Consider the following 9504-nt stretch of genomic DNA (forward strand, 5'->3'; position numbering starts at 1 on the left):
CAGTGCTTTCCAGATAAGTGATTAGACTCGGCTGAGCCAACATTGCAATGGGCTACATGTACCCTTATTTTTTCGGGAAAGCCACTCTGCGCACATCCGTTTATTCATCGAGCAAATCGGCGTCAGCACGTACATTAGCACGGGGAGGGATGTATGCACCGAATCAGTGCTTTCCAGATAAGTGATTAGACTCGGCTGAGCCAACATTGCAATGGGCTACATGCTTACCTTTCTTGTTCGTGAAAGCCAATCTGCGCATATCCGTTTATTCATCGAGAAAATCGGCGTCAGCACGTACATTAGCACGGGGAGTGATGTATGCACCGAATCAGTGCTTTCCAGATAAGTGATTAGACTCGTCTGAGCCAACATTGCAATGGGCTACATGCTTACCTTTCTTGTTCGTGAAAGCCAATCTGCGCATATCCGTTTATTCATCGAGCAAATCGGCGTCAGTACGTACATTAGCACGGGGAGTGATGTATGCACCGAATCAGTGCTTTCCACATAAGTGATTAGACTCGGCTGAGCCAACATTGCAATGGGCTACATGTACTTTTTTTTTGTTCGGGAAAGCCAATCTGCGCATATCTGTTTATTCATCGAGAAAATCGGCGTCAGCACGTGCATTAGCACGGGGAGTGATGTATGCACCGAATCAGTGCTTTCCAGATAAGTGATTAGACTCGTCTGAGCCAACATTGCAATGGGCTACATGCTTACCTTTCTTGTTCGTGAAAGCCAATCTGCGCATATCCGTTTATTCATCGAGCAAATCGGCGTCAGCACGTACATTAGCACGGGGAGTGATGTATGCACCGAATCAGTGCTTTCCACATAAGTGATTAGACTCGGCTGAGCCAACATTGCAATGGGCTACATGTACTTTTTTTTGTTCGGGAAAGCCAATCTGCGCATATCCGTTTATTCATCGAGCAAATCGGCGTCAGCACGTACATTAGCATGGGGAGTGATGTATGCACCGAATCAGTGCTTTCCACATAAGTGATTAGACTCGGCTGAGCCAACATTGCAATGGGCTACATGTACTTTTTTTGTTCGGGAAAGCCAATCGGCGCATATCCGTTTATTCATCGAGCAAATCGGCGTCAGCACGTACATTAGCACGGGGAGTGATGTATGCACCGAATCAGTGCTTTCCAGATAAGTGATTAGACTCGTCTGAGCCAACATTGCAATGGGCTACATGCTTACCTTTCTTGTTCGTGAAAGCCAATCTGCGCATATCCGTTTATTCATCGAGCAAATCGGCGTCAGCACGTACATTAGCACGGGGAGTGATGTATGCACCGAATCAGTGCTTTCCACATAAGTGATTAGACTCGGCTGAGCCAACATTGCAATGGGCTACATGTACTTTTTTTTGTTCGGGAAAGCCAATCTGCGCATATCCGTTTATTCATCGAGCAAATCGGCGTCAGCACGTACATTAGCACGGGGAGTGATGTATGCACCGAATCAGTGCTTTCTAGATAAGTGATTAGACTCGGCTGAGCCAACATTGCAATGGGCTACATGTACCTTTTTTTGTTCGGGAAAGCCAATCTGCGCATATCCGTTTATTCATCGAGCAAATCGGCGTCAGCACGTACATTAGCACGGGGAGTGATGTATGCACCGAATCAGTGCTTTCCAGATAAGTGATTAGACTCGGCTGAGCCAACATTGCAATGGGCTACATGCTTACCTTTCTTGTTCGTGAAAGCCAATCTGCGCATATCCGTTTATTCATCGAGAAAATCGGCGTCAGCACGTACATTAGCACGGGGACTGGTATATGCACCGAATCAGTGCTTTCCAGATAAGTGATTAGACTCGGCTGAGCCAACATTGCAATGGGCTACATGTAGCTTTTTTTGTTCGGGAAAGCCAATCTGCGCATATCCGTTTATTCATCGAGCAAATCGGCGTCAGCACGTACATTAGCACGGGGAGTGATGTATGCACCGAATCAGTGCTTTCTAGATAAGTGATTAGACTCGGCTGAGCCAACATTGCAATGGGCTACATGTACCTTTTTTTTTGTTCGGGAAAGCCAATCTGCGCATATCCGTTTATTCATCGAGCAAATCGGCGTCAGCACGTACATTAGCAAGGGAAGTGATGTATGCACCGAATCATTGATTTCCAGATAAGTGATTGGACCTGGTTGGGCCACCATTGCAATCGGCTACATGCTTACCTTCCTTGTTCGGGAAAGCGAATCTGCGCATATCCGTTTATTCATCGAGTAATTCGACGTCAGCACGTACTTTCGACCAAAAAAGTTTATAGACCAAGGGATCTGACAAAAAAACTGAATATCTCCGCAGCCTCAAAACGCAGCCTGGTATCACCAGGCTGCGTTTTGATTCTCTGCAGCACTTCGGAGTTCCACGTGACCGCACTTGGCGAATGGCAACGGAGCGGCACGTGGAAAACACTGCAGAGGCTCAACTTTGGCTCCCTGTGGGAACCATATAGTACAGTAACTCTAAACGCGATGCGAGAAGCGCGCTGCCTAGCGTCGTTACGTGCACACTTTATATTGCAGTTGCATATTAATACCCCAGGTGGCACACCATGTAGCAGTTACATAGGCAGTTGTACAAGGCAGATAGTAAAGGTTTGAAGAAGAATAAGAATATTAAGTGATGTATACAAAAATGCAAGAATGAAAAACATGTATAGCATACTATGTATGGCTTGCCAAGGATACCCAGTTCGCGATCCGCAGGAAGAGGACTGCACCCCAAGCCACTGGTGTATGACCAGTTATGGTGCCTCACAGCAGCCTCTAGGCAGCACTTCCACCTACCTGTAAACTTTGGGTACATCCTTATAAATGTCTTCACATCCCGGATGGCACGCTCCGCAGCTGTTTGCGGCGGGGTGGTAGGGCGAGCAAAATTTGATGGTCATGCCATGATCTCGAGTCCACTTGGCTAGTTTAGCACTACGGAAGGCAGGCCCATTGTCACACACTATGGTCTTCGTGTGTCTAAAACATTCGGCTTGAAGAAGAGCAATGACGCTGTGGGCGTCTTCCTTTCCTACCTTAGCCGTAATCACACTGGTGGATTCATCTGTGCAAAGTAGAAACGCCTGGGCTTCCCTGACACCTTCACCCGCTTTCTTTAGCGCTGCGAAATCCAAGTGAATGACTTCAAAGGGGACTCGCGAATGCTGCGGGACTATCATGACGGCTGTCGCCTGTCTGTACTTCACTTTGTTTACTTGACATGTGTGACATGTCCGTACATAGTTGCTAATGTCTTCTTTCATGCTTGGCCATGTAAACCGCTTCAGTAGCTTGTTATATGTGCGCCAAAATCCATCATGCCCGCTTGGCCCTGGAGTATCGTGGTAAAGGTGAAGGATCTTCGGAACAATTGTCGGTGGCACGTGGACTTTCCATTAATCTCTTTCATTTCTTCTGTGCCTTCCCACAGCTTCACGTAATTTATTTGTTCCGGCTGTTGGCTTGTTTCGGAGACGAACAATCTGGACAAGGCATCTGCATCGGTGAGCAGCGGACCAGGGCGGTGCGAAACGACCAAGTCAAATTGTTGCAGGTAGTTAACCATCCTTGCAATGTGTTTTCGTGGTTGTGCCATATCAAGAAGGTGTGTAAATGCCTGATGGTCAGTGAAAAGTGTGAATTTCGCTCCTTCTAGGTAAGTCCGGAAATACTGAACAGCTTTCAAGACGGCCAGTGCTTACCTATCGGTGGTGGTGTAGCTCACTTATTCAGGCTTCAATGTATAGCTGTAGTATCCCACCACATGATGCCTTTGGTGGTCAGGTTCGTTTGAGAGTTTCTGATAGAGCACTGCCCCAGTTGCACAATGCGATGCATCAGTGTTCAACACAAATGGTAGAGAGAATTCAGGAATACGGAGAATAGGGTCGGATGATATAAGCCTTACTAGTTCACGGTAGGCACTTTCACACTAGTCATTCCACAGGAATGGTACGTCTTTTTGCATCAGTCGGGCGAGGCATCGTGTCTTGACTGCATAGTCTCTTATAGAGGCCCTGAAATGTCCAGAAAGGCCTAGGAAGGCACGAAGGGAATGTACGTTGTAAGGCTTTACCAACTTAGAATTTCTTTCAACGGATTCCTGCTTTGTGCTTTTGGTACAGCCGTCAAATGAACTGCCTAGAAATACCACTTTTTCTGGGAAGAATGCACTTTTCTTAAAGTTTACTTTGAGATGTGCGAGGATGAAGGCGTGGAGAACTAGAAAAATGTGACTTTTGTGATCTTCTTTTGTCTTCGAGAAAATGATTATGTCATCAATATAAACATTGCAAGAGGTGCCCAAGTATGGTTTCAGGATGTCATTCATGACCTTTTGAAACCACGCTGAGAAATTCTTCCATCTGAAAGCCAGTCGATTATATTCGAACAAGTCGAATGGCGTAACAAATGCGGTGTACTTTCTGGTCTCCTCGGTCAAGAAAATCTGCCAAAAGCCTTTGCAGAGGTCGATCCGTGAAAACCATTCGCAACCACCAGTTTCATCGATAATAGCATCAATTTTTGGCATCGGGGAAGGTATTAATTCTGTTTGGCAGTTTAGAATCCTATAATCGGTACAAAGACGAAAAGTCCCATCGTCTTTAGGAGCGATTGTTATAGGCGAAGCAAACGGTGAAACTGATGGTCGGATGATGTCGGCGTCAAACATTGCTTGCAGCTCCTTTTTCAACCAAACCTTTTCCTCTCTTGACATATTGTATGGGGGTTTCCAAATCACTGTTTTGTCTGCGAGTTCAAAGGGAACTGCATCTGACTTCATTGGCGGAGGATAGTTTTCTGTGCATACGAGCTCTGGATACTTTGATTTGATGTCTTCCTCACAGTGAACTAACCTTAGAGGGCTTAGTGTCTCTGTGTTTTTCTTCAGTTTAACATTTTCTTCAACCAAAACCCCGTCATCCCAATAAAGGTTTATCTTTAAATTTTTCATGTCAGGGTGAGATAAAAGGAAATCATAGGTGACGTCAGGTATTGCCAGCAGGTTGCTCTTTACGCAATGTCCTTGAATTTCAATCCCCACAGACGCCCACTCATTGTGGGAGCTTACTGCCCCATCGTAACCCTGGTCACGTAGGGTCCTCCCACAGTGGAGACGGCTGCTGTCTATTCTTTTCTAGTTGATGATGGACACAGACGCTCCACTGTCCACGAGTGCGTTCATCTCAACACCGTCAATATTGACAGGGACATGAAGTAGGCTAGAAGATGCCAAGTACACAGTTTCCTGGCAGTCTTTCACGAGAGGCCGGTCGTCTTTACCCAGTTCTGTGTAGGGTTCGCCGCTAAGCGGAGAGCGTAGAGTGCTACCAGGAGTACTTGAGCAGCAATTCCAGGACTTCAAAAGTTGTGCTGAAGGCTTCCTGCAAATCTGATGCATCGTGTATGCGACTGAGGTTCTACGAGTTCGTTGCTGTCCAAGAGTAATTCTCCGCAAGGACTTTCCTGTGCTGGCTCCATGGGCAAATTTTATTGCGATAGCAATTATATGGACACTCAAAAGCAGATTTCTGCCGTCGGCGTCGCCGTCGCCGTCGCTGTCGCCGTCGCCGTCGCCGTGAGGTTCCGTATGGCGTCATTTGGAGATGAAATCGGGCCGCGCGCCGAACGCTGAAAGTGAAAGGATGCGAGGGGCGCGTCTTTCACGGGGAGTGAACGCACGGCGGAGAACAAACGCGCGTTCTGCGCCGTGCTCGCTTAAGGGCTGCAGAAGTAGGCGTCTCTTTTCTCCTTTACAATCACCATATATGTAGAGCAAACGCGCCTTCTTCCGACGCGCGAGAGGCCGTGGGGGAGGGGGGGAGGGGGAGGGAAGGGAGGCGACGTTTAGCTGCGGCACCAAGTGCCTATTTATATCAGAGCAACAGTCACCAACGCCGCACGCATGTTGAGCGAACGCGGGCAAAACGCCGATGGCGTCGACAACAGTTATGCGTGTTGCCGATGCTGCTGCATGTCCAAGTTTATACAGCTGATAAAGCTAATATCATTACTCCGTATAGCTCTCTACAAGTTTGCTATCGCAATTGATGCTTCGCCTTTCAGGTGAAACTGCGACAACTTTTTTCAGACACCGCATGGGATCGTCTATTGTATCGGGTGCTTTCAGCTGGACTTGCTTTCGAATACTGACAGAGAGTCCCAGCGTTACCAAAGCTATAACTGCGAGTGATGAGAGTTCAAGTTCTGCCATGTGCAACAGACGTGGCTTAAGCGTCCTCCGGCTTTTTCCCGTGCCCCACGAGTGGGAGCGCGCCACTTTCTTCCATTATTGCCTTGTAGCCGCTAGGGCTGCGAGACGCTGTATTAGGCTTCACCACCTTCGGGATCGGCGCACAATTTCGTTACTTGCACGTCGCAGATAACGCTGCGAAGACGCTGTGCTACATTCGACCACCTTCGCGATCGGGCCAGGTCTTAATGGAACAGGTTGTAACGTTTCTTCGCCAGAGTAAAAACATAACTGTCGTCATGACGTCGCCGTTATACTATAGTCGTCGCCGTCGCCTTGCTTTTGTGATCACGCACATGCTCGCGTAGAACACAACTACCTGTTTTACATAAACACATTGGTCCAACTCTCTGAAGTATCCCAAACGATGCTCGACAGCCAGCTACCCGAGGCAAGCTTCGAAAAACATCGATTCCCACACAATGCCGTGGGAGCTGCCTAACTTTCCAAATTTCTTGTTTACGCGGTCATCGTTTAGAGACCTATCCAGGACAAAGTGGATGGGGGTAGGCAAGGGATGGCATCGCATTAATAAATAGAATGCCAATGTATATAACAACACAAGTAAGCAGACTGATAGTTTCCCCGCCTTTAAACGAGGAGGCATTTATATTTTTGGTATTGTTGGGTTCCCTGGCGTCGTCGCCTCCGAGATAAGTCAGACTCGCCAATATGTTGTCAGATCGAAATACGCCTATTCCTCGCACTTTCCGTCGGCTAGAAGTCATGGCTCAGTAGACTCCTATATGAGGTACGCGAGCAGTTATATAAATGGCACTAGGAAACACGTGACAGGAATACGAGATGAAAACACATGCTCAATTTTAGGGACTGGCAGAACTATCCGTGAAATGCGCACGGAGGACGGTTCGACTGCTTTCTTCCTTTTTATTTCTTTCTTTCTTTCGCTTGTCGTTTCACGTTTTATCGCTATCTTGGCAGCCATACATTCAGAGCTCTCGATTGCCGCGATCTCCACATACTCGTATTACTCGTGCAAAGCGCATTCATTTCCTTTTGTTGTACATTTCGTGCCACTCTCTGCTCAGTTATATAAACGACTTACCTGAAAAGATTGCGCGGTCTCGGAGCGTCAGGCGCATGCCAAGCGTGGACGAGGGGGGGGGGGGGGGGGGTCGGACGATATGAAATCGTGTCGCCGTCAAGGTTCCGTTTTATTGGAACCGAATAGCAGAGTCACCCGTGGCTGTTCTGTGCTATCCATGTTCGTCGAAGCCGTACCTGTATCTCACGGCTCCTTTTTCTCGCGACGTGGTCCTGAGGACGACGATGTATAAATGTGAACCTGGCGGACGCCTCGCGAGATACAACATTCGTATTCAGGTCTTCGCTCCTCTACGCTTTCAAATCGTGTTTACTGTTTCTTTCTTTGCCGTAGATTTAACGGACAACCTCTACAGACACCAAGAAGGGAAGGTACTTGAACATTCAGGGCACTTCATCTTGCGCTCGCCCAACGTATAAAGGTACCCTGTTTTCTTTTGCAGCGCTCTTGATCTTCATCAAACGTCCACAATCTGCTTGAACCTTGGTTGAAACTAGATCTTCACGCTCGTAATGCTGTTATCTCTTCTGTAGCAGCACTTAGAAGTCGACAGCGTAGCCCCAGCGAAATTTGTCGCCTTGCTGGGCTATCTCTAAACTTCAAGATCCCCGCGCGCGTGCGTCAAAAATCTCTGAGCGTGCCGTGAACACGTCACATTGTACTTTAGTATACATGGCACGTCTTGTATTTGTTGAATGATTGATTTGATGGTATCGGAAATGTCTGCAACAAACGTTGCTGGCTTTTTCCCGACATTGGCTGTGAAATGAATACACAAAAATGGCACCTGGAAATGTATTGGTTATAGATGCCACTTACTTGTGTGTAAAACACGTGTAGTCTACGTATACTGAGAAGTATATTCAAGAAGCGGGCAGTATCACATGTGTATTTATTAAGATTATAACAAAAATAAAATTTGCATAGCAGAGCGTGGGTTGCGAAAACATAAATTTAGAAATTAGACAAAAATAATGTGAAGAATTTTGAGATAAAAAAGTTTACATGTACTGTAGATTAGCAATGATTGATAATTTGAGAAATTCAACAACGTAATGTTCTTGTGTCCCTAATCAAATTGTAACTTGCGAGAAAAGCATCCTTGCGGTTGAATACCAGCGAAGACGCCCCGAAAGAAAGAATGGTTGGCGAGGTTATCGATATCCTAAGTTGTCGAAATGATACTATCAAGAGCTCTCTTTGTATTAAATATCGGCTCCTAAGTAATGAATATGCATGTGCGTCCCAAGAGAGGCCGGCTGTCGACCTCTGCGGCCATGTCACCCCGAGTGTGGCTATCCTAGTTTCCAATGTACCTGCTACGCTGCTAGTACGAGGCGTGTCACCGAGAGTGCGCCTAATAGCCACACAATAATAAAACCTCTCTACAAGGGAAGCATTGCCAAACATCAAGATGCACTGTCTGATCAGATCGTGCAGCCCTTATAGAAGCCGAATTCAGTCAATACTTGAGGCTGAGGATGGTTTTACTCAACAGTCTTCAACAGTCTTAGAAGACAGCAGTACGAAAAAAAATGGGAACGAATATTTTCGATTTTTATTTGCAATATTGTTGCTATTTGTGAAGACGTCATTGTATGCTCGATTACGTACCTCGCGCACCCGTTATTACCAAAGTCCCTATATAAGAAAAGTACCGCCATCCTTTGATAAACGCCGCTTCTCTCTCTCCCGTATCTCCGATTGGGCGACGATAGCGCGCACTTTTCCCTTCTTTATATTTTCTTTTTTTCCGCCTCAGAGCCATGTTGAAAGTCCTCTGCGCAGCCGCAGTCGCCGGCGGCGGCGCGCGCCCGGCCTGAAAGCTTCAACGTGGACTTTCTAGGTGCGCCACCGTCGACTTGGCTTTCGCAAGCAAAAAGTAAAGAAAAAAGCAAGCGCTTTAGGAGAGGAGGCGGCGAAGGAAAGAGTAGATGGCGGTACTTTTCTTATATAGGGACTTTAGTTATTACTACTGCCACGTTTTTTCCCACGTGTATCAGCTACCGTGCCAATCAAATGCGACCACTTTCGCGCCTGCGCCAGCGACGTTGCGGCGTTTTCATTTTCATCTTTCCTTCTTCTTTTTTTTGCGTTGCAGTATAACTGGCCTTATCAGCTTCACTGGCTTCACTCTCCGCTCAGTTCCTGCACTGCCAGTGT

This window comes from Dermacentor silvarum, unplaced genomic scaffold, assembly GCF_013339745.2.
Source record: "Dermacentor silvarum isolate Dsil-2018 unplaced genomic scaffold, BIME_Dsil_1.4 Seq224, whole genome shotgun sequence".
NCBI classification, from domain to species: domain Eukaryota; kingdom Metazoa; phylum Arthropoda; class Arachnida; order Ixodida; family Ixodidae; genus Dermacentor; species Dermacentor silvarum.